The sequence below is a fragment of the Engystomops pustulosus genome, chromosome 5 (assembly GCF_040894005.1).
Source record: "Engystomops pustulosus chromosome 5, aEngPut4.maternal, whole genome shotgun sequence".
In the NCBI taxonomy this organism is placed as follows: Eukaryota; Metazoa; Chordata; class Amphibia; order Anura; family Leptodactylidae; genus Engystomops; species Engystomops pustulosus.
The window spans coordinates 1,319,143-1,343,902 of record NC_092415.1 but is presented as its reverse complement, the minus strand read 5'-3'; positions in this window follow the sequence as shown (position 1 = coordinate 1,343,902).

Below are 24,760 nucleotides of genomic sequence, written 5' to 3'. Positions count from 1 at the left end.
GGTGTATAAGAGGTTTATCTCAGCAGTAAGGTGCCCATGTGATTGGTTTATAAGGGGTTTATCTCAGCAGTAAGGTGCCCATGTGATTGGTTTATAAGGGGTTTAATTCAGCAGTAAGGTGCCCATGCGATTGGTTTATAAGGGGTTTATCTCAGCAGTAAGTTGCCCATGTGATTGGTTTATAAGGGGTTTATCTCAGCAGTAAGGTGCCCATGTGATTGGGTTATAAGGGGTTTATCTCAGCAGTAAGGTGCCCATGTGATTGGTTTATAAGGGATTATCTCAGCAGTAAGGTGCCCATGTGATTGGTGTATAAGGGGTTTATCTCAGCAGTAAGGTGCCCATGTGATTGGTGTATAAGGGGTTTATCTCAGCAGTAAGGTGCCCATGTGATTGGGTTATAAGGGGTTTATCTCAGCAGTAAGGTGCCCATGTGATTGGTGTATAAGGGGTTTATCTCAGCAGTAAGGTGCCCATGTGATTGGGTTATAAGGGGTTTATCTCAGCAGTAAGGTGCCCATGTGATTGGTGTATAAGGGGTTTATCTCAGCAGTAAGGTGCCCATGTGATTGGTGTATAAGGGGTTTATCTCAGCAGTAAGGTGCCCATGTGATTGGTTTATAAGGGGTTTATCTCAGCAGTAAGGTGCCCATGTGATTGGTTTATAAGGGGTTTATCTCAGCAGTAAGGTGCCCATGTGATTGGGTTATAAGGGGTTTATCTCAGCAGTAAGGTGCCCATGTGATTGGGTTATAAGGGGTTTATCTCAGCAGTAAGGTGCCCATGTGATTGGTGTATAAGGGGTTTATCTCAGCAGTAAGGTGCCCATGTGATTGGTGTATAAGGGGTTTATCTCAGCAGTAAGGTGCCCATGTGATTGGGTTATAAGGGGTTTATCTCAGCAGTAAGGTGCCCATGTGATTGGTGTATAAGGGGTTTATCTCAGCAGTAAGGTGCCCATGTGATTGGTGTATAAGGGGTTTATCTCAGCAGTAAGGTGCCCATGTGATTGGTTTATAAGGGGTTTATCTCAGCAGTAAGGTGCCCATGTGATTGGTTTATAAGGGGTTTATCTCAGCAGTAAGGTGCCCATGTGATTGGGTTATAAGGGGTTTATCTCAGCAGTAAGGTGCCCATGTGATTGGGTTATAAGGGGTTTATCTCAGCAGTAAGGTGCCCATGTGATTGGTGTATAAGGGGTTTATCTCAGCAGTAAGGTGCCCATGTGATTGGGTTATAAGGGGTTTATCTCAGCAGTAAGGTGCTCATGTGATTGGTGTATAAGGGGTTTATCTCAGCAGTAAGGGGCTCATGTGATTGGTTTATAAGGGGTTTATCTCAGCAGTAAGGTGCCCATGTGATTGGTTTATAAGGGGTTTATCTCAGCAGTAAGGTGCCCATGTGATTGGGTTATAAGGGGTTTATCTCAGCAGTAAGGTGCCCATGTGATTGGTTTATAAGGGGTTTATCTCAGCAGTAAGGTGCCCATGTGATTGGTTTATAAGGGGTTTGTCTCAGCAGTAAGGTGCCCATGTGATTGGTGTATAAGGGGTTTCTCTCAGCAGTAAGGTGCCCATGTGATTGGTTTATAAGGGGTTTATCTCAGCAGTAAGGTGCCCATGTGATTGGTTTATAAGGGGTTTATCTCAGCAGTAAGGTGCCCATGTGATTGGTTTATAAGGGGTTTGTCTCAGCAGTAAGGTGCCCATGTGATTGGTTTATAAGGGGTTTATCTCAGCAGTAAGGTGCCCATGTGATTGGTTTATAAGGGGTTTATCTCAGCAGTAAGGTGCCCATGTGATTGGTTTATAAGGGGTTTATCACAGCAGTAAGGTGCCCATGTGATTAATTTATAAGGGGTTTATCTCAGCAGTAAGGTGCCCATGTGATTGGTTTATAAGGGGTTTATCTCAGCAGTAAGGTGCCCATGTGATTGGTTTATAAGGGGTTTATCTCAGCAGTAAGGTGCCCATGTGATTGGTTTATAAGGGGTTTGTCTCAGCAGTAAGGTGCCCATGTGATTGGTGTATAAGGGGTTTATCTCAGCAGTAAGGTGCCCATGTGATTGGTTTATAAGGGGTTTATCTCAGCAGTAAGGTGCCCATGTGATTGGGTTATAAGGGGTTTATCTCAGCAGTAAGGTGCCCATGTGATTGGTGTATAAGGGGTTTATCTCAGCAGTAAGGTGCCCATGTGATTGGGTTATAAGGGGTTTATCTCAGCAGTAAGGTGCCCATGTGATTGGTGTATAAGGGGTTTATCTCAGCAGTAAGGTGCCCATGTGATTGGTGTATAAGGGGTTTATCTCAGCAGTAAGGTGCCCATGTGATTGGTTTATAAGGGGTTTATCTCAGCAGTAAGGTGCCCATGTGATTGGGTTATAAGGGGTTTATCTCAGCAGTAAGGTGCCCATGTGATTGGTGTATAAGGGGTTTATCTCAGCAGTAAGGTGCCCATGTGATTGGGTTATAAGGGGTTTATCTCAGCAGTAAGGTGCTCATGTGATTGGTGTATAAGGGGTTTATCTCAGCAGTAAGGGGCTCATGTGATTGGTTTATAAGGGGTTTATCTCAGCAGTAAGGTGCCCATGTGATTGGTTTATAAGGGGTTTATCTCAGCAGTAAGGTGCCCATGTGATTGGGTTATAAGGGGTTTATCTCAGCAGTAAGGTGCCCATGTGATTGGTTTATAAGGGGTTTATCTCAGCAGTACGGTGCCCATGTGATTGGTTTATAAGGGGTTTGTCTCAGCAGTAAGGTGCCCATGTGATTGGTGTATAAGGGGTTTCTCTCAGCAGTAAGGTGCCCATGTGATTGGTTTATAAGGGGTTTATCTCAGCAGTAAGGTGCCCATGTGATTGGTTTATAAGGGGTTTATCTCAGCAGTAAGGTGCCCATGTGATTGGTTTATAAGGGGTTTATCTCAGCAGTAAGGTGCCCATGTGATTGGTTTATAAGGGGTTTATCTCAGCAGGAAGGTGCCCATGTGATTGGTTTATAAGGGGTTTATCTCAGCAGTAAGGTGCTCATGTGATTGGTGTATAAGGGGTTTATCACAGCAGTAAGGTGCCCATGTGATTGGTTTATAAGGGGTTTATCACAGCAGTAAGGTGCCCATGTGATTAATTTATAAGGGGTTTATCTCAGCAGTAAGGTGCCCATGTGATTGGTTTATAAGGGGTTTATCTCAGCAGTAAGGTGCCCATGTGATTGGTTTATAAGGGGTTTATCTCAGCAGTAAGGTGCCCATGTGATTGGTTTATAAGGGGTTTGTCTCAGCAGTAAGGTGCCCATGTGATTGGTGTATAAGGGGTTTATCTCAGCAGTAAGGTGCCCATGTGATTGGTTTATAAGGGGTTTATCTCAGCAGTAAGGTGCCCATGTGATTGGGTTATAAGGGGTTTATCTCAGCAGTAAGGTGCCCATGTGATTGGTGTATAAGGGGTTTATCTCAGCAGTAAGGTGCCCATGTGATTGGTGTATAAGGGCTTTATGTCAGCAGTAAGGTGCCCATGTGATTGGTGTATAAGGGGTTTATCTCAGCAGTAAGGTGCCCATGTGATTGGTTTATAAGGGGTTTATCTCAGCAGTAAGGTGCCCATGTGATTGGTTTATAAGGGGTTTATCTCAGCAGTAAGGTGCCCATGTGATTGGGTTATAAGGAGTTTATCTCAGCAGTAAGGTGCCCATGCGATTGGCTTATAAGGGGTTTATCTCAGCAGTAAGGTGCCCATGTGATTGGTGTATAAGGGGTTTATCTCAGCAGTAAGGTGCCCATGTGATTGGGTTATAAGGAGTTTATCTCAGCAGTAAGGTGCCCATGCGATTGGTTTATAAGGGGTTTATGTCAGCTGTAAGGTGCCCATGTGATTGGTTTATAAGAGGTTTATCTCAGCAGTAAGGTGCCCATGAGATTGGTGTATAAGGGCTTTATCTCAGCAGTAAGGTGCCCATGTGATTGGTTTATAAGGGGTTTATCTCAGCAGTAAGGTGCCCATGTGATTGGGTTATAAGGGGTTTATCTCAGCAGTAAGGTGCCCATGTGATTGGTTTATAAGGGGTTTATCTCAGCAGTAAGGTGCCCATGTGATTGGGTTATAAGGGGTTTGTCTCAGCAGTAAGGTGCCCATGTGATTGGTGTATAAGGGGTTTATCTCAGCAGTAAGGTGCCCATGTGATTGGTTTATAAGGGGTTTATCTCAGCAGTAAGGTGCCCATGTGATTGGTTTATAAGGGGTTTATCTCAGCAGTAAGGTGCCCATGTGATTGGTTTATAAGGGGTTTATCTCAGCAGTAAGGTGCCCATGTGATTGGGTTATAAGGGGTTTGTCTCAGCAGTAAGGTGCCCATGTGATTGGTTTATAAGGGGTTTATCTCAGCAGTAAGGTGCCCATGTGATTGGGTTATAAGGGGTTTATCTCAGCAGTAAGGTGCCCATGTGATTGGGTTATAAGGGGTTTATCTCAGCAGTAAGGTGCTCATGTGATTGGGTTATAAGGGGTTTATCTCAGCAGTAAGGTGCCCATGTGATTGGTTTATAAGGGGTTTATCTCAGCAGTAAGGTGCCCATGTGATTGGTTTATAAGGGGTTTATCTCAGCAGTAAGGTGCCCATGTGATTGGTTTATAAGGGGTTTGTCTCAGCAGTAAGGTGCCCATGTGATTGGTTTATAAGGGGTTTATCTCAGCAGTAAGGTGCCCATGTGATTGGGTTATAAGGGGTTTATCTCAGCAGTAAGGTGCCCATGTGATTGGGTTATAAGGGATTTATCTCAGCAGTAAGGTGCCCATGTGATTGGTGTATAAGGGGTTTATCTCAGCAGTAAGGTGCCCATGTGATTGGGTTATAAGGGGTTTATCTCAGCAGTAAGGTGCCCATGTGATTGGTTTATAAGGGGTTTATCTCAGCAGTAAGGTGCCCATGTGATTGGTTTATAAGGGGTTTATCTCAGCAGTAAGGTGCCCATGTGATTGGTGTATAAGGGGTTTATCTCAGCAGTAAGGTGCTCATGTGATTGGTGTATAAGGGGTTTATCTCAGCAGTAAGGTGCTCATGTGATTGGGTTATAAGGGGTTTGTCTCATCAGTAAGGTGCCCATGTGATTGGGTTATAAGGGGTTTGTCTCAGCAGTAAGGTGCTCATGTGATTGGGTTATAAGGGATTATTACAGCAGTAAGGTGTCCCTGTGATTGGTTTATAAGGGGTTTATCTCAGCAGTAAGGTGCCCATGTGATTGGTTTATAAGGGGTTTATCTCAGCAGTAAGGTGCCCATGTGATTGGGTTTTAAGGGGTTTATCTCAGCAGTAAGGTGCCCATGTGATTGGTTTATAAGGGGTTTATCTCAGCAGTAAGGTGCCCATGTGATTGGTTTATAAGGGGTTTATCTCAGCAGTAAGGTGCCCATGTGATTGGTTTATAAGGGGTGTATCTCAGCAGTAAGGTGCCCATGTGATTGGTTTATAAGGGGTTTATCTCAGCAGTAAGGTGCCCATGTGATTGGTGTATAAGGGGTTTATCTCAGCAGTAAGGTGTTCATGTGATTGGGTTATAAGGGGTTTATCTCAGCAGTAAGGTGCCCATGTGATTGGTTTATAAGGGGTTTATCTCAGCAGTAAGGTGCCCATGTGATTGGTTTATAAGGGGTTTATCTCAGCAGTAAGGTGCCCATGTGATTGGTTTATAAGGGGTTTATCTCAGCAGTAAGGTGCCCATGTGATTGGTTTATAAGGGGTTTATCTCAGCAGTAAGGTGCCCATGTGATTGGGTTATAAGGGGTTTATCTCAGCAGTAAGGTGCCCATGTGATTGGGTTATAAGGGGTTTATCTCAGCACTAAGGTGCCCATGTGATTGGTGTATAAGGGGTTTATCTCAGCAGTAAGGTGCCCATGTGATTGGTTTATAAGGGGTTTATCTCAGCAGTAAGGTGCCCATGTGATTGGTGTATAAGGGGTTTATCTCAGCAGTAAGGTGCCCATGTGATTGGTTTATAAGGGGTTTATCTCAGCAGTAAGATGCCCATGTGATTGGTTTATAAGGGGTTTATCTCAGCAGTAAGGTGCCCATGTGATTGGTTTATAAGGGGTTTATCTCAGCAGTAAGGTGCCCATGTGATTGGTTTATAAGGGGTTTATCTCAGCAGTAAGGTGCCCATGCGATTGGTTTATAAGGGGTTTATCTCAGCAGTAAGGTGCCCATGTGATTGGTTTATAAGGGGTTTATCTCAGCAGTAAGGTGCCCATGTGATTGGTGTATAAGGGGTTTATCTCAGCAGTAAGGTGCCCATGTCAATGGTTTATAAGGGGTTTATCTCAGCAGTAAGGTGCCCATGTGATTGGTTTATAAGGGGTTTATCTCAGCAGTAAGGTGCCCATGTGATTGGTTTATAAGGGGTTTATCTCAGCAGTAAGGTGCCCATGTGATTGGTTTATAAGGGGTTTATCTCAGCAGTAAGGTGCCCATGTGATTGGTGTATAAGGGGTTTATCTCAGCAGTAAGGTGCCCATGTGATTGGTGTATAAGGGGTTTATCTCAGCAGTAAGGTGCCCATGTGATTGGGTTATAAGGGGTTTATCTCAGCAGTAAGGTGCCCATGCGATTGGTTTATAAGGGGTTTATCTCAGCAGTAAGGTGCCCATGTGATTGGTTTATAAGGGGTTTATCTCAGCAGTAAGGTGCCCATGTGATTGGGTTATAAGGGGTTTATCTCAGCAGTAAGGTGCTCATGTGATTGGTGTATAAGGGGTTTATCTCAGCAGTAAGGTGCCCATGTGATTGGTGTATAAGGGGTTTATCTCAGCAGTAAGGTGCCCATGTGATTGGTTTATAAGGGGTTTATCTCAGCAGTAAGGTGCCCATGTGATTGGTTTATAAGGGGTTTATCTCAGCAGTAAGGTGCCCATGTGATTGGGTTATAAGGGGTTTATCTCAGCAGTAAGGTGCCCATGTGATTGGTTTATAAGGGGTTTATCTCAGCAGTAAGGTGCCCATGTGATTGGTTTATAAGGGGTTTATCTCAGCAGTAAGGTGCCCATGTGATGGGTTTATAAGGGGTTTATCTCAGCAGTAAGGTGCCCATGTGATTGGGTTATAAGGGGTTTATCTCAGCAGTAAGGTGCCCATGTGATTGGGTTATAAGGGGTTTATCTCAGCAGTAAGGTGCCCATGTGATTGGTTTATAAGGGGTTTATCTCAGCAGTAAGGTGCCCATGTGATTGGTTTATAAGGGGTTTATCTCAGCAGTAAGGTGCCCATGTGATTGGTTTATAAGGGGTTTATCTCAGCAGTAAGGTGCCCATGTGATGGGTTTATAAGGGGTTTATCTCAGCAGTAAGGTGCCCATGTGATTGGTTTATAAGGGGTTTATCTCAGCAGTAAGGTGCCCATGTGATTGGTGTATAAGGGGTTTATCTCAGTAGTAAGGTGCTCATGTGATTGGTGTATAAGGGGTTTATCTCAGCAGTAAGGTGCTCATGCGATTGGGTTATAAGGGGTTTGTCTCAGCAGTAAGGTGCTCATGTGATTGGGTTATAAGGGATTATCACAGCAGTAAGGTGCCCATGTGATTGGGTTATAAGGGGTTTATCTCAGCAGTAAGGTGCCCATGTGATTGGTTTATAAGGGGTTTATCTCAGCAGTAAGGTGCCCATGTGATTGGTTTATAAGGGGTGTATCTCAGCAGTAAGGTGTCCCTGTGATTGGTTTATAAGGGGTTTATCTCAGCAGTAAGGTGCCCATGTGATTGGTGTATAAGGGGTTTATCTCAGCAGTAAGGTGCCCATGTGATTGGTTTATAAGGGGTTTATCTCAGCAGTAAGGTGCTCATGTGATTGGTTTATAAGGGGTTTATCTCAGCAGTAAGGTGCCCATGTGATTGGTGTATAAGGGGTTTATCTCAGCAGTAAGGTGCCCATGTGATTGGGTTATAAGGGGTTTATCTCAGCAGTAAGGTGCTCATGTGATTGGTTTATAAGGGGTTTATCTCAGCAGTAAGGTGCCCATGTGATTGGTTTATAAGGGGTTTATCTCAGCAGTAAGGTGCCCATGTGATTGGTGTATAAGGGGTTTATCTCAGTAGTAAGGTGCTCATGTGATTGGTGTATAAGGGGTTTATCTCAGCAGTAAGGTGCTCATGCGATTGGGTTATAAGGGGTTTGTCTCAGCAGTAAGGTGCTCATGTGATTGGGTTATAAGGGATTATCACAGCAGTAAGGTGCCCATGTGATTGGGTTATAAGGGGTTTATCTCAGCAGTAAGGTGCCCATGTGATTGGTTTATAAGGGGTTTATCTCAGCAGTAAGGTGCCCATGTGATTGGTTTATAAGGGGTGTATCTCAGCAGTAAGGTGTCCCTGTGATTGGTTTATAAGGGGTTTATCTCAGCAGTAAGGTGCCCATGTGATTGGTGTATAAGGGGTTTATCTCAGCAGTAAGGTGCCCATGTGATTGGTTTATAAGGGGTTTATCTCAGCAGTAAGGTGCTCATGTGATTGGTTTATAAGGGGTTTATCTCAGCAGTAAGGTGCCCATGTGATTGGTGTATAAGGGGTTTATCTCAGCAGTAAGGTGCCCATGTGATTGGGTTATAAGGGGTTTATCTCAGCAGTAAGGTGCTCATGTGATTGGTTTATAAGGGGTTTATCTCAGCAGTAAGGTGCCCATGTGATGGGTTTATAAGGGGTTTATCTCAGCAGTAAGGTGCCCATGTGATTGGTTTATAAGGGGTTTATCTCAGCAGTAAGGTGCCCATGTGATTGGTTTATAAGGGGTTTATCTCAGCAGTAAGGTGCCCATGTGATGGGTTTATAAGGGGTTTATCTCAGCAGTAAGGTGCCCATGTGATTGGTGTATAAGGGGTTTATCTCAGTAGTAAGGTGCTCAGGTGATTGGTGTATAAGGGGTTTATCTCAGCAGTAAGGTGCCCATGTGATTGGTTTATAAGGGGTTTATCTCAGCAGTAAGGTGCCCATGTGATTGGTTTATAAGGGGTTTATCTCAGCAGTAAGGTGCCCATGTGATTGGTTTATAAGGGGTTTATCTCAGCAGTAAGGTGCCCATGTGATTGGTTTATAAGGGGTTTATCTCAGCAGTAAGGTGCCAATGTGATTTGTTTATAAGGGGTTTATCTCAGCAGTAAGGTGCCCATGTGATTGGGTTATAAGGGGTTTATCTCAGCAGTAAGGTGCCCATGTGATTGGTGTATAAGGGGTTTATCTCAGCAGTAAGGTGCCCATGTGATTGGTGTATAAGGGGTTTATCTCAGTAGTAAGGTGCTCAGGTGATTGGTGTATAAGGGGTTTATCTCAGCAGTAAGGTGCTCATGTGATTGGGTTATAAGGGGTTTGTCTCAGCAGTAAGGTGCCCATGTGATTGGGTTATAAGGGATTATCACAGCAGTAAGGTGCCCATGTGATTGGGTTATAAGGGGTTTATCTCAGCAGTAAGGTGCCCATGTGATTGGTTTATAAGGGGTTTATCTCAGCAGTAAGGTGCTCATGTGATTGGGTTATAAGGGATTATCACAGCAGTAAGGTGCCCATGTGATTGGGTTATAAGGGGTTTATCTCAGCAGTAAGGTGCCCATGTGATTGGTTTATAAGGGGTTTATCTCAGCAGTAAGGTGCCCATGTGATTGGGTTATAAGGGGTTTATCTCAGCAGTAAGGTGCCCATGTGATTGGGTTATAAGGGGTTTATCTCAGCAGTAAGGTGCCCATGTGATTGGTTTATAAGGGGTGTATCTCAGCAGTAAGGTGCCCATGTGATTGGGTTATAAGGGGTTTATCTCAGCAGTAAGGTGCCCATGTGATTGGTTTATAAGGGGTGTATCTCAGCAGTAAGGTGTCCCTGTGATTGGTTTATAAGGGGTTTATCTCAGCAGTAAGGTGCCCATGTGATTGGTGTATAAGGGGTTTATCTCAGCAGTAAGGTGCCCATGTGATTGGGTTATAAGGGGTTTATCTCAGCAGTAAGGTGCTCATGTGATTGGTTTATAAGGGGTTTATCTCAGCAGTAAGGTGCCCATGTGATTGGTTTATAAGGGGTTTATCTCAGCAGTAAGGTGCCCATGTGATTGGTTTATAAGGGGTTTATCTCAGCAGTAAGGTGCCCATGTGATTGGTTTATAAGGGGTTTATCTCAGCAGTAAGGTGCCCATGTGATTGGTGTATAAGGGGTTTATCTCAGCAGTAAGGTGCCCATGTGATTGGTTTATAAGGGGTTTATCTCAGCAGTAAGGTGCCCATGTGATTGGTGTATAAGGGGTTTATCTCAGCAGTAAGGTGCCCATGTGATTGGGTTATAAGGGGTTTATCTCAGCAGTAAGGTGCCCATGTGATTGGTTTATAAGGGGTTTATCTCAGCAGTAAGATGCCCATGTGATTGGTTTATAAGGGGTTTATCTCAGCAGTAAGGTGCCCATGTGATTGGTTTATAAGGGGTTTATCTCAGCAGTAAGGTGCCCATGTGATTGGTTTATAAGGGGTTTATCTCAGCAGTAAGGTGCCCATGCGATTGGTTTATAAGGGGTTTATCTCAGCAGTAAGGTGCCCATGTGATTGGTTTATAAGGGGTTTATCTCAGCAGTAAGGTGCCCATGTGATTGGTGTATAAGGGGTTTATCTCAGCAGTAAGGTGCCCATGTCAATGGTTTATAAGGGGTTTATCTCAGCAGTAAGGTGCCCATGTGATTGGTTTATAAGGGGTTTATCTCAGCAGTAAGGTGCCCATGTGATTGGTTTATAAGGGGTTTATCTCAGCAGTAAGGTGCCCATGTGATTGGTTTATAAGGGGTTTATCTCAGCAGTAAGGTGCCCATGTGATTGGTGTATAAGGGGTTTATCTCAGCAGTAAGGTGCCCATGTGATTGGTGTATAAGGGGTTTATCTCAGCAGTAAGGTGCCCATGTGATTGGGTTATAAGGGGTTTATCTCAGCAGTAAGGTGCCCATGTGATTGGTTTATAAGGGGTTTATCTCAGCAGTAAGGTGCTCATGTGATTGGTGTATAAGGGGTTTGTCTCAGCAGTAAGGTGCCCATGTGATTGGTTTATAAGGGGTTTATCTCAGCAGTAAGGTGCCCATGTGATTGGGTTATAAGGGGTTTATCTCAGCAGTAAGGTGCCCATGTGATTGGTTTATAAGGGGTTTATCTCAGCAGTAAGGTGCCCATGTGATTGGTTTATAAGGGGTTTATCTCAGCAGTAAAGTGCCCATGTGATTGGTTTATAAGGGGTTTATCTCAGCAGTAAGGTGCCCATGTGATTGGGTTATAAGGGGGTTATCTCAGCAGTAAGGTGCCCATGTGATTGGTGTATAAGGGATTATCTCAGCAGTAAGGTGCCCATGTGATTGGTGTATAAGGGGTTTATCTCAGCAGTAAGGTGCCCATGTGATTGGTTTATAAGGGGTTTATCTCAGCAGTAAGGTGCCCATGTGATTGGTTTATAAGGGGTTTATCTCAGCAGTAAGGTGCCCATGTGATTGGTTTATAAGGGGTTTATCTCAGCAGTAAGGTGCCCATGTGATTGGTGTATAAGGGGTTTATCTCAGCAGTAAGGTGCCCATGTGATTGGTTTATAAGGGGTTTGTCTCAGCAGTAAGGTGCCCATGTGATTGGTTTATAAGGGGTTTATCTCAGCAGTAAGGTGCCCATGTGATTGGTTTATAAGGGGTTTATCTCAGCAGTAAGGTGCCCATGTGATTGGTTTATAAGGGGTTTATCTCAGCAGTAAGGTGCCCATGTGATTGGGTTATAAGGGGTTTATCTCAGCAGTAAGGTGCCCATGTGATTGGTTTATAAGGGGTTTATCTCAGCAGTAAGGTGCCCATGTGATTGGTTTATAAGGGGTTTATCTCAGCAGTAAGGTGCCCATGTGATTGGTTTATAAGGGGTTCATCTCAGCAGTAAGGTGCCCATGTGATTGGGTTATAAGGGGTTTGTCTCAGCAGTAAGATGCCCATGTGATTGGTTTATAAGGGATTATCTCAGCAGTAAGGTGCCCATGTGATTGGTTTATAAGGGATTATCTCAGCAGTAAGGTGCCCATGTGATTGGTGTATAAGAGGTTTATCTCAGCAGTAAGGTGCCCATGTGATTGGTTTATAAGGGGTTTATCTCAGCAGTAAGGTGCCCATGTGATTGGGTTATAAGGGGTTTATCTCAGCAGTAAGGTGCCCATGTGATTGGGTTATAAGGGGTTTATCTCAGCAGTAAGGTGCCCATGTGATTGGTTTATAAGGGGTTTATCTCAGCAGTAAGGTGCTCATGTGATTGGTGTATAAGGGGTTTATCTCAGCAGTAAGGTGCCCATGTGATTGGTTTATAAGGGGTTTATCTCAGCAGTAAGGTGCCCATGTGATTGGTGTATAAGGGGTTTATCTCAGCAGTAAGGTGCCCATGTGATTGGGTTATAAGGGGTTTATCTCAGCAGTAAGGTGCCCATGTGATTGGGTTATAAGGGGTTTATCTCAGCAGTAAGGTGCCCATGTGATTGGTTTATAAGGGGTTTATCTCAGCAGTAAGGTGCCCATGTGATTGGGTTATAAGGGGTTTATCTCAGCAGTAAGGTGCCCATGTGATTGGTTTATAAGGGGTTTATCTCAGCAGTAAGGTGCCCATGTGATTGGTTTATAAGGGGTTTATCTCAGCAGTAAGGTGCCCATGTGATTGGTTTATAAGGGGTTTATCTCAGCAGTAAGGTGCCCATGTGATTGGTGTATAAGGGGTTTATCTCAGCAGTAAGTTGCCCATGTGATTGGGTTATAAGGGGTTTATCTCAGCAGTAAGTTGCCCATGTGATTGGTTTATAAGGGGTTTATCTCAGCAGTAAGGTGCCCATGTGATTGGGTTATAAGGGATTATCTCAGCAGTAAGGTGCCCATGTGATTGGTGTATAAGGGGTTTGTCTCAGCAGTAAGGTGCCCATGTGATTGGTGTATAAGGGGTTTATCTCAGCAGTAAGGTGCCCATGTGATTGGTGTATAAGGGGTTTATCTCAGCAGTAAGGTGCCCATGTGATTGGGTTATAAGGGGTTTATCTCAGCAGTAAGGTGCCCATGTGATTGGTTTATAAGGGGTTTATCTCAGCAGTAAGGGGCTCATGTGATTGGTTTATAAGGGGTTTATCTCAGCAGTAAGGTGCCCATGTGATTGGGTTATAAGGGGTTTATCTCAGCAGTAAGGTGCCCATGTGATTGGTTTATAAGGGGTTTATCTCAGCAGTAAGGTGCCCATGTGATTGGTTTATAAGGGGTTTATCTCAGCAGTAAGGTGCCCATGTGATTGGTTTATAAGGGGTTTATCTCAGCAGTAAGGTGCCCATGTGATTGGTTTATAAGGGGTCTATCTCAGCAGTAAGGTTCCCATGTGATTGGTTTATAAGGGGCTTATCTCAGCAGTAAGGTGCCCATGTGATTGGTGTATAAGGGGTTTATCTCAGCAGTAAGGTGCCCATGTGATTGGGTTATAAGGGGTTTATCTCAGCAGTAAGGTGCCCATGCGATTGGTTTATAAGGGGTTTATCTCAGCAGTAAGGTGCCCATGTGATTGGTTTATAAGAGGTTTATCTCAGCAGTAAGGTGCCCATGTGATTGGTGTATAAGGGGTTTATCTCAGCAGTAAGGTGCCCATGTGATTGGGTTATAAGGCGTTTATCACAGCAGTAAGGTGCCCATGTGATTGGGTTATAAGGGGTTTATCTCAGCAGTAAGGTGCCCATGTGATTGGTTTATAAGGGGTTTATCTCAGCAGTAAGGTGCCCATGTGATTGGGTTAAAAGGGGTTTATCTCAGCAGTAAGGTGCCCATGTGATTGGTTTATAAGGGGTTTATCTCAGCAGTAAGGTGCCCATGTGATTGGTGTATAAGGGGTTTATCTCAGCAGTAAGGTGCCCATGTGATTGGTTTATAAGGGGTTTATCTCAGCAGTTAGGTGCCCATGTGATTGGTGTATAAGGGGTTTATCTCAGCAGTAAGGTGCCCATGTGATTGGTTTATAAGGGGTTTGTCTCAGCAGTAAGGTGCCCATGTGATTGGTTTATAAGGGCTTTATCTCAGCAGTAAGGTGCCCATGTGATTGGTTTATAAGGGGGTTATCTCAGCAGTTAGGTGCCCATGTGATTGGTGTATAAGGGGTTTATCTCAGCAGTAAGGTGCCCATGTGATTGGTTTATAAGGGGTTTATCTCAGCAGTAAGGTGCCCATGTGATTGGTTTATAAGGGGTTTATCTCAGCAGTAAGGTGCCCATGCGATTGGTTTATAAGGGGTTTATCTCAGCAGTAAGGTGCCCATGTGATTGGTGTGTAAGGGGTTTATCTCAGCAGTAAGGTGCCCATGTGATTGGTGTATAAGGGGTTTATCTCAGCAGTAAGGTGCCCATGTGATTGGGTTATAAGGGGTTTATCTCAGCAGTAAGGTGCCCATGTGATTGGTTTATAAGGGGTTTATCTCAGCAGTAAGGTGCTCATGTGATTGGTTTATAAGGGGTTTATCTCAGCAGTAAGGTGCCCATGTGATTGGTTTATAAGGGATTATCTCAGCAGTAAGGTGCCCATGTGATTGGTGTATAAGGGGTTTATCTCAGCAGTAAGGTGCCCATGTGATTGGTGTATAAGGGGATTATCTCAGCAGTAAGGTTCCCATGTGATTGGGTTATAAGGGGTTTATCTCAGCAGTAAGATGCCCATGTGATTGGTGTATAAGGGGTTTGTCTCAGCAGTAAGGTGCCCATGTGATTGGTTTATAAGGGGTTTATCTCAGCAGTAAGGTGCCCATGTGATTGGTTTATAAGGGGTTTATCTCAGCAGTAAGGTGCCCATGTGATTGGTTTATAAGGGGTTTATCTCAGCAGTAAGGTGCCCATGTGATTGGTTTATAAGGGGTTTATCTCAGCAGTAAGGTGCCCATGTGATTGGGTTATAAGGGGTTTATCTCAGCAGTAAGGTGCCCATGTGATGGGTTTATAAGGGGTTTATCTCAGCAGTAAGGTGCCCATGTGCTTGGGTTATAAGGGGTTTATCTCAGCAGTAAGGTGCTCATGTGATTGGTTTATAAGGGGTTTATCTCAGCAGTAAGGTGCCCATGTGATTGGTTTATAAGGGGTTTATCTCAAGAGTAAGGTGCCCATGTGATTGGGTTATAAGGGGTTTATCTCAGCAGTAAGGTGCTCATGTGATTGGGTTATAAGGGGTTTATCTCAGCAGTAAGGTGCCCATGTGATTGGGTTATAAGGGGTTTATCTCAGCAGTAAGGTGCCCATGTGATTGGGTTATAAGGGGTTTATCTCAGCAGTAAGGTGCCCATGTGATTGGTGTATAAGGGGTTTATCTCAGCAGTAAGGTGCCCATGTGATTGCTTTATAAGGGGTTTATCACAGCAGTAAGGTGCCCATGTGATTGCTTTATAAGGGGTTTATCTCAGCAGTAAGGTGCCCATGTGATTGGGTTATAAGGGGTTTATCTCAGCAGTAAGGTGCCCATATGATTGGTTTATAAGGGGTTTATCCCAGCAGTAAGGTGCCCATGTGATTGGTTTATAAGGGGTTTATCTCAGCAGTAAGGTGCCCATGTGATTGGTTTATAAGGGGTTTATCTCAGCAGTAAGGTGCCCATGTGATTGGTTTATAAGGGGTTTATCTCAGCAGTAAGGTGCCCATGTGATTGGGTTATAAGGGGTTTATCTCAGCAGTAAGGTGCCCATGTGATTGGTGTATAAGGGGTTTATCTCAGCAGTAAGGTGCCCATGTGATTGGGTTATAAGGGGTTTATCTCAGCAGTAAGGTGCCCATGTGATTGGTTTATAAGGGGTTTATCTCAGCAGTAAGGTGCCCATGTGATTGGTTTATAAGGGGTTTATCTCAGCAGTAAGGTGCCCATGTGATTGGGTTATAAGGGGTTTATCTCAGCAGTAAGGTGCCCATGTGATTGGTGTATAAGGTGTTTATCTCAGCAGTAAGGTGCCCATGTGATTGGTTTATAAGGGGTTTATCTCAGCAGTAAGGTGCCCATGTGATTGGTGTATAAGGGGTTTATCTCAGCAGTAAGGTGCCCATGTGATTGGGTTATAAGGGGTTTATCTCAGCAGTAAGGTGCCCATGTGATTGGTTTATAAGGGGTTTATCTCAGCAGTAAGGTGCCCATGTGATTGGTGTATAAGGTGTTTATCTCAGCAGTAAGGTGCCCATGTGATTGGTTTATAAGGGGTTTATCTCAGCAGTAAGGTGCCCATGTGATTGGTGTATAAGGGGTTTATCTCAGCAGTAAGGTGCCCATGTCAATGGTTTATAAGTGGTTTATCTCAGCAGTAAGGTGCCCATGTGATTGGTGTATAAGGGGTTTATCTCAGCAGTAAGGTGCCCATGTGATTGGGTTATAAGGGGTTTATCTCAGCAGTAAGGTGCCCATGTGATTGGGTTATAAGGGGTTTATCTCAGCAGTAAGGTGCCCATGTGATTGGTTTATAAGGGGTTTATCTCAGCAGTAAGGTGCCCATGTGATTGGGTTATAAGGGGTTTATCTCAGCAGTAAGGTGCCCATGTGATTGGTTTATAAGGGGTTTATCTCAGCAGTAAGGTGCCCATGTGATTGGTTTATAAGGGGTTTATCTCAGCAGTAAGGTGCCCATGTGATTGGTTTATAAGGGGTTTATCTCAGCAGTAAGGTGCCCATGTGATTGGTGTATAAGGGGTTTATCTCAGCAGTAAGTTGCCCATGTGATTGGGTTATAAGGGGTTTATCTCAGCAGTAAGGTGCTCATGTGATTGGGTTATAAGGGGTTTATCTCAGCAGTAAGGTGCCCATGTGATTGGGTTATAAGGGGTTTATCTCAGCAGTAAGTTGCCCATGTGATTGGTTTATAAGGGGTTTATCTCAGCAGTAAGGTGCCCATGTGATTGGGTTATAAGGGATTATCTCAGCAGTAAGGTGCCCATGTGATTGGTGTATAAGGGGTTTATCTCAGCAGTAAGGTGCCCATGTGATTGGTGTATAAGGGGTTTATCTCAGCAGTAAGGTGCCCATGTGATTGGGTTATAAGGGGTTTATCTCAGCAGTAAGGTGCCCATGTGATTGGGTTATAAGGGGTTTATCTCAGCAGTAAGGTGCCCATGTGATTGGTTTATAAGGGGTTTATCTCAGCAGTAAGGGGCTCATGTGATTGGTTTATAAGGGGTTTATCTCAGCAGTAAGGTGCCCATGTGATTGGGTTATAAGGGGTTTATCTCAGCAGTAAGGTGCCCATGTGATTGGTTTATAAGGGGTTTATCTCAGCAGTAAGGTGCCCATGTGATTGGTTTATAAGGGGTTTATCTCAGCAGTAAGGTGCCCATGTGATTGGTTTATAAGGGGTTTATCTCAGCAGTAAGGTGCCCATGTGATTGGTTTATAAGGGGTCTATCTCAGCAGTAAGGTTCCCATGTGATTGGTTTATAAGGGGCTTATCTCAGCAGTAAGGTGCCCATGTGATTGGTGTATAAGGGGTTTATCTCAGCAGTAAGGTGCCCATGTGATTGGGTTATAAGGGGTTTATCTCAGCAGTAAGGTGCCCATGCGATTGGTTTATAAGGGGTTTATCTCAGCAGTAAGGTGCCCATGTGATTGGTTTATAAGAGGTTTATCTCAGCAGTAAGGTGCCCATGTGATTGGTGTATAAGGGGTTTATCTCAGCAGTAAGGTGCCCATGTGATTGGGTTATAAGGCGTTTATCACAGCAGTAAGGTGCCCATGTGATTGGGTTATAAGGGGTTTATCTCAGCAGTAAGGTGCCCATGTGATTGGGTTATAAGGGGTTTATCTCAGCAGTAAGGTGCCCATGTGATTGGGTTAAAAGGGGTTTATCTCAGCAGTAAGGTGCCCATGTGATTGGTTTATAAGGGGTTTATCTCAGCAGTAAGGTGCCCATGTGATTGGTGTATAAGGGGTTTATCTCAGCAGTAAGGTGCCCATGTGATTGGTTTATAAGGGGTTTATCTCAGCAGTTAGGTGCCCATGTGATTGGTGTATAAGGGGTTTATCTCAGCAGTAAGGTGCCCATGTGATTGGTTTATAAGGGGTTTGTCTCAGCAGTAAGGTGCCCATGTGATTGGTTTATAAGGGCTTTATCTCAGCAGTAAGGTGCCCATGTGATTGGTTTATAAGGGGGTTATCTCAGCAGTAAGGTGCCCATGTGATTGGTTTATAAGGGGTTTATCTCAGCAGTAAGGTGCCCATGTGATTGGTTTATAAGGGGTTTATCTCAGCAGTAAGGTGCCCATGCGATTGGTTTATAAGGGGTTTATCTCAGCAGTAAGGTGCCCATGTGATTGGTGTGTAAGGGGTTTATCTCAGCAGTAAGGTGCCCATGTGATTGGTTTATAAGGGGTTTATCTCAGCAGTAAGGTGCTCATGTGATTGGTTTATAAGGGGTTTATCTCAGCAGTAAGGTGCCCATGTGATTGGTTTATAAGGGATTATCTCAGCAGTAAGGTGCCCATGTGATTGGTGTATAAGGGGTTTATCTCAGCAGTAAGGTGCCCATGTGATTGGTGTATAAGGGGATTATCTCAGCAGTAAGGTTCCCATGTGATTGGGTTATAAGGGGTTTATCTCAGCAGTAAGATGCCCATGTGATTGGTGTATAAGGGGTTTGTCTCAGCAGTAAGGTGCCCATGTGATTGGTTTATAAGGGGTTTATCTCAGCAGTAAGGTGCCCATGTGATTGGTTTATAAGGGGTTTATCTCAGCAGTAAGGTGCCCATGTGATTGGTTTATAAGGGGTTTATCTCAGCAGTAAGGTGCCCATGTGATTGGTTTATAAGGGGTTTATCTCAGCAGTAAGGTGCCCATGTGATTGGGTTATAAGGGGTTTATCTCAGCAGTAAGGTGCCCATGTGATGGGTTTATAAGGGGTTTATCTCAGCAGTAAGGTGCCCATGTGCTTGGGTTATAAGGGGTTTATCTCAGCAGTAAGGTGCTCATGTGATTGGTTTATAAGGGGTTTATCTCAGCAGTAAGGTGCCCATGTGATTGGTTTATAAGGGGTTTATCTCAAGAGTAAGGTGCCCATGTGATTGGTGTATAAGGGGTTTGTCTCAGCAGTAAGGTGCTCATGTGATTGGGTTATAAGGGGTTTATCTCAGCAGTAAGGTGCCCATGTGATTGGGTTATAAGGGGTTTATCTCAGCAGTAAGGTGCCCATGTGATTGGGTTATAAGGGGTTTATCTCAGCAGTAAGGTGCCCATGTGATTGGTGTATAAGGGGTTTATCTCAGCAGTAAGGTGCCCATGTGATTGCTTTATAAGGGGTTTATCACAGCAGTAAGGTGCCCATGTGATTGGGTTATAAGGGGTTTATCTCAGCAGTAAGGTGCCCATGTGATTGGTTTATAAGGGGTTTATCCCAGCAGTAAGGTGCCCATGTGATTGGTTTATAAGGGGTTTATCTCAGCAGTAAGGTGCCCATGTGATTGGTTTATAAGGGGTTTATCTCAGCAGTAAGGTGCCCATGTGATTGGTTTATAAGGGGTTTATCTCAGCAGTAAGGTGCCCATGTGATTGGGTTATAAGGGGTTTATCTCAGCAGTAAGGTGCCCATGTGATTGGTGTATAAGGGGTTTATCTCAGCAGTAAGGTGCCCATGTGATTGGGTTATAAGGGGTTTATCTCAGCAGTAAGGTGCCCATGTGATTGGTTTATAAGGGGTTTATCTCAGCAGTAAGGTGCCCATGTGATTGGTTTATAAGGGGTTTATCTCAGCAGTAAGGTGCCCATGTGATTGGGTTATAAGGGGTTTATCTCAGCAGTAAGGTGCCCATGTGATTGGTGTATAAGGTGTTTATCTCAGCAGTAAGGTGCCCATGTGATTGGTTTATAAGGGGTTTATCTCAGCAGTAAGGTGCCCATGTGATTGGTGTATAAGGGGTTTATCTCAGCAGTAAGGTGCCCATGTGATTGGGTTATAAGGGGTTTATCTCAGCAGTAAGGTGCCCATGTGATTGGTTTATAAGGGGTTTATCTCAGCAGTAAGGTGCCCATGTGATTGGTTTATAAGGGGTTTATCTCAGCAGTAAGGTGCCCATGTGATTGGGTTATAAGGGGTTTATCTCAGCAGTAAGGTGCCCATGTGATTGGTTTATAAGGGGTTTATCTCAGCAGTAAGGTGCCCATGTGATTGGTTTATAAGGGGTTTATCTCAGCAGTAAGGTGCCCATGTGATTGGTGTATAAGGGGTTTGTCTCAGCAGTAAGGTGCCCATGTGATTGGTGTATAAGGGGTTTATCTCAGCAGTAAGGTGCCCATGTGATTGGTTTATAAGGGGTTTATCTCAGCAGTAAGGTGCCCATGTGATTGGTTTATAAGGGGTTTATCTCAGCAGTAAGGTGCCCATGTGATTGGTTTATAAGGGGTTTGTCTCAGCAGTAAGGTGCTCATGTGATTGGTGTATAAGGGGTTTATCTCAGCAGTAAGGTGCCCATGTGATTGGTTTATAAGGGGTTTATCTCAGCAGTAAGGTGCCCATGTGATTGGTTTATAAGGGGTTTATCTCAGCAGTAAGGTGCCCATGTGATTGGTTTATAAGGGGTTTGTCTCAGCAGTAAGGTGCTCATGTGATTGGTGTATAAGGGGTTTATCTCAGCAGTAAGGTGCCCATGTGATTGGTTTATAAGGGGTTTGTCTCAGCAGTAAGGTGCTCATGTGATTGGTGTATAAGGGGTTTATCTCAGCAGTAAGGTGCCCATGTGATTGGTTTATAAGGGGTTTATCACAGCAGTAAGGTGCCCATGTGATTAATTTATAAGGGGTTTATCTCAGCAGTAAGGTGCCCATGTGATTGGTTTATAAGGGGTTTATCTCAGCAGTAAGGTGCCCATGTGATTGGTTTATAAGGGGTTTGTCTCAGCAGTAAGGTGCCCATGTGATTGGTGTATAAGGGGTTTATCTCAGCAGTAAGGTGCCCATGTGATTGGTTTATAAGGGGTTTATCTCAGCAGTAAGGTGCCCATGTGATTGGGTTATAAGGGGTTTATCTCAGCAGTAAGGTGCCCATGTGATTGGGTTATAAGGGGTTTATCTCAGCAGTAAGGTGCCCATGTGATTGGTGTATAAGGAGTTTATCTCAGCAGTAAGGTGCCCATGTGATTGGTTTATAAGGTGTTTATCTCAGCAGTAAGGTGCCCATGTGATTGGGTTATAAGGGGTTTATCTCAGCAGTAAGGTGCCCATGTGATTGGTTTATAAGAGGTTTATCTCAGCAGTAAGGTGCCCATGTGATTGGTGTATAAGGGGTTTATCTCAGCAGTAAGGTGCCCATGTGATTGGGTTATAAGGGGTTTATCTCAGCAGTAAGGTGCCCATGTGATTGGTTTATAAGGGGTTTATCTCAGCAGTAAGGTGCCCATGTGATTGGTGTATAAGGGGTTTATCTCAGCAGTAAGGTGCCCATGTGATTGGTGTATAAGGGCTTTATCTCAGCAGTAAGGTGCCCATGTGATTGGTTTATAAGGGGTTTATCTCAGCAGTAAGGTGCCCATGTGATTGGGTTATAAGGGGTTTATCTCAGCAGTAAGGTGCTCATGTGATTGGGTTATAAGGGGTTTATCTCAGCAGTAAGGTGCCCATGTGATTGGTGTATAAGGGGTTTATCTCAGCAGTAAGGTGCTCATGTGATTGGGTTATAAGGGGTTTATCTCAGTAGTAAGGTGCTCAGGTGATTGGTGTATAAGGGGTTTATCTCAGCAGTAAGGTGCCCATGTGATTGGTTTATAAGGGGTTTATCTCAGCAGTAAGGTGCCCATGTGATTGGTTTATAAGGGGTTTATCTCAGCAGTAAGGTGCCCATGTGATTGGTGTATAAGGGGTTTATCTCAGCAGTAAGTTGCCCATGTGATTGGTTTATAAGGGGTTTATCTCAGCAGTAAGGTGCCCATGTGATTGGTGTATAAGGGGTTTGTCTCAGCAGTAAGGTGCCCATGTGATTGGTTTATAAGGGGTTTATCTCAGCAGTAAGGTGCCCATGTGATTGGTTTATAAGGGGTTTATCTCAGCAGTAAGGTGCCCATGTGATTGGGTTATAAGGGGTTTATCTCAGCAGTAAGGTGCCCATGTGATTGGGTTATAAGGGATTATCTCAGCAGTAAGGTGCCCATGTGATTGGTGTATAAGGGGTTTATCTCAGCAGTAAGGTGCCCATGTGATTGGTGTATAAGGGGTTTATCTCAGCAGTAAGGTGCCCATGTGATTGGGTTATAAGGGGTTTATCTCAGCAGTAAGGTGCCCATGTGATTGGTTTATAAGGGGTTTATCTCAGCAGTAAGGTGCCCATGTGATTGGTTTATAAGGGGTTTGTCTCAGCAGTAAGGTGCCCATGTGATTGGTGTATAAGGGGTTTATCTCAGCAGTAAGGTGCCCATGTGATTGGTTTATAAGGGGTTTATCTCAGCAGTAAGGTGCCCATGTGATTGGGTTATAAGGGGTTTATCTCAGCAGTAAGGTGCCCATGTGATTGGGTTATAAGGGGTTTATCTCAGCAGTAAGGTGCCCATGTGATTGGTTTATAAGAGGTTTATCTCAGCAGTAAGGTGCCCATGTGATTGGTGTATAAGGGGTTTATCTCAGCAGTAAGGTGCCCATGTGATTGGGTTATAAGGGGTTTATCTCAGCAGTAAGGTGCCCATGTGATTGGTTTATAAGGGGTTTATCTCAGCAGTAAGGTGCCCATGTGATTGGTTTATAAGGGGTTTATCTCAGCAGTAAGGTGCCCATGTGATTGGTTTATAAGGGGTTTATCTCAGCAGTAAGCTGCCCATGTGATTGGTTTATAAGGGGTTTATCTCAGCAGTAAGGTGCCCATGTGATTGGTGTATAAGGGGTTTATCTCAGCAGTAAGGTGCCCATGTGATTGGTTTATAAGGGGTTTATCTCAGCAGTAAGGTGCCCATGTGATTGGTTTATAAGGGGTTTATCTCAGCAGTAAGGTGCCCATGTGATTGGGTTATAAGGGGTTTATCTCAGCAGTAAGGTGCCCATGTGATGGGTTTATAAGGGGTTTATCTCAGCAGTAAGGTGCCCATGTGATTGGTTTATAAGGGGTTTATCTCAGCAGTAAGGTGCCCATGTGATTGGTTTATAAGGGGTTTATCTCAGCAGTAAGGTGCCCATGTGATTGGGTTATAAGGGGTTTATCTCAGCAGTAAGGTGCCCATGTGATGGGTTTATAAGGGGTTTATCTCAGCAGTAAGGTGCCTATGTGCTTGGGTTATAAGGGGTTTATCTCAGCAGTAAGGTGCTCATGTGATTGGTTTATAAGGGGTTTATCTCAGCAGTAAGGTGCCCATGTGATTGGTTTATAAGGGGTTTATCTCAGCAGTAAGGTGCCCATGTGATTGGGTTATAAGGGCTTTATCTCAGCAGTAAGGTGCCCATGTGATTGGTTTATAAGGGGTTTATCTCAGCAGTAAGGTGCCCATGTGATTGGTTTATAAGGGGTTTATCTCAGCAGTAAGGTGCCCATGTGATTGGTTTATAAGGGGTTTCTCTCAGCAGTAAGGTGCCCATGTGATTGGGTTATAAGGGCTTTATCTCAGCAGTAAGGTGCTCATGTGATTGGTTTATAAGGGGTTTATCTCAGCAGTAAGGTGCCCATGTGATTGGGTTATAAGGGGTTTATCTCAGCAGTAAGGTGCCCATGTGATTGGTTTATAAGGGGTTTATCTCAGCAGTAAGGTGCAAATGTGATTGGTTTATAAGGGGTTTATCTCAGCAGTAAGGTGCCCATGTGATTGGTGTATAAGGGGTTTATCTCAGCAGTAAGGTGCCCATGTGATTGGTTTATAAGGGGTTTATCTCAGCAGTAAGGTGCTCATGTGATTGGTGTATAAGGGGTTTATCTCAGCAGTAAGGTGCCCATGTGATTGGGTTATAAGGGGTTTATCTCAGCAGTAAGGTGCCCATGTGATTGGTTTATAAGGGGTTTATCTCAGCAGTAAGGTGCCCATGTGATTGGTTTATAAGGGGTTTATCTCAGCAGTAAGGTGCCCATGTGATTGGTGTATAAGGGGTTTATCTCAGCAGTAAGGTGCCCATGTGATTGGTTTATAAGGGGTTTGTCTCAGCAGTAAGGTGCCCATGTGATTGTTGTATAAGGGGTTTATCTCAGCAGTAAGGTGCCCATGCGATTGGTTTATAAGGGGTTTATCTCAGCAGTAAGGTTCCCATGTGATTGGGTTATAAGGGGTTTATCTCAGCAGTAAGGTGCCCATGTGATTGGTTTATAAGGGGTTTATCTCAGCAGTAAGGTGCCCATGTGATTGGTGTATAAGGGGTTTATCTCAGCAGTAAGGTGCCCATGTGATTGGGTTATAAGGGGTTTATCTCAGCAGTAAGGTGCCCATGTGATTGGTGTATAAGGGGTTTATCTCAGCAGTAAGGTGCCCATGTGATTGGTTTATAAGGGGTTTATCTCAGCAGTAAGGTGCCCATGTGATTGGTGTATAAGGGGTTTATCTCAGCAGTAAGGTTCCCATGTGATTGGGTTATAAGGGGTTTATCTCAGCAGTAAGATGCCCATGTGATTGGTGTATAAGGGGTTTGTCTCAGCAGTAAGGTGCCCATGTGATTGGTTTATAAGGGCTTTATCTCAGCAGTAAGGTGCCCATGTGATTGGGTTATAAGGGGTTTATCTCAGCAGTAAGGTGCCCATGTGATTGGTTTATAAGGGGTTTATCTCAGCAGTAAGGTGCTCATGTGATTGGTTTATAAGGGGTTTATCTCAGCAGTAAGGTGCCCATGTGATTGG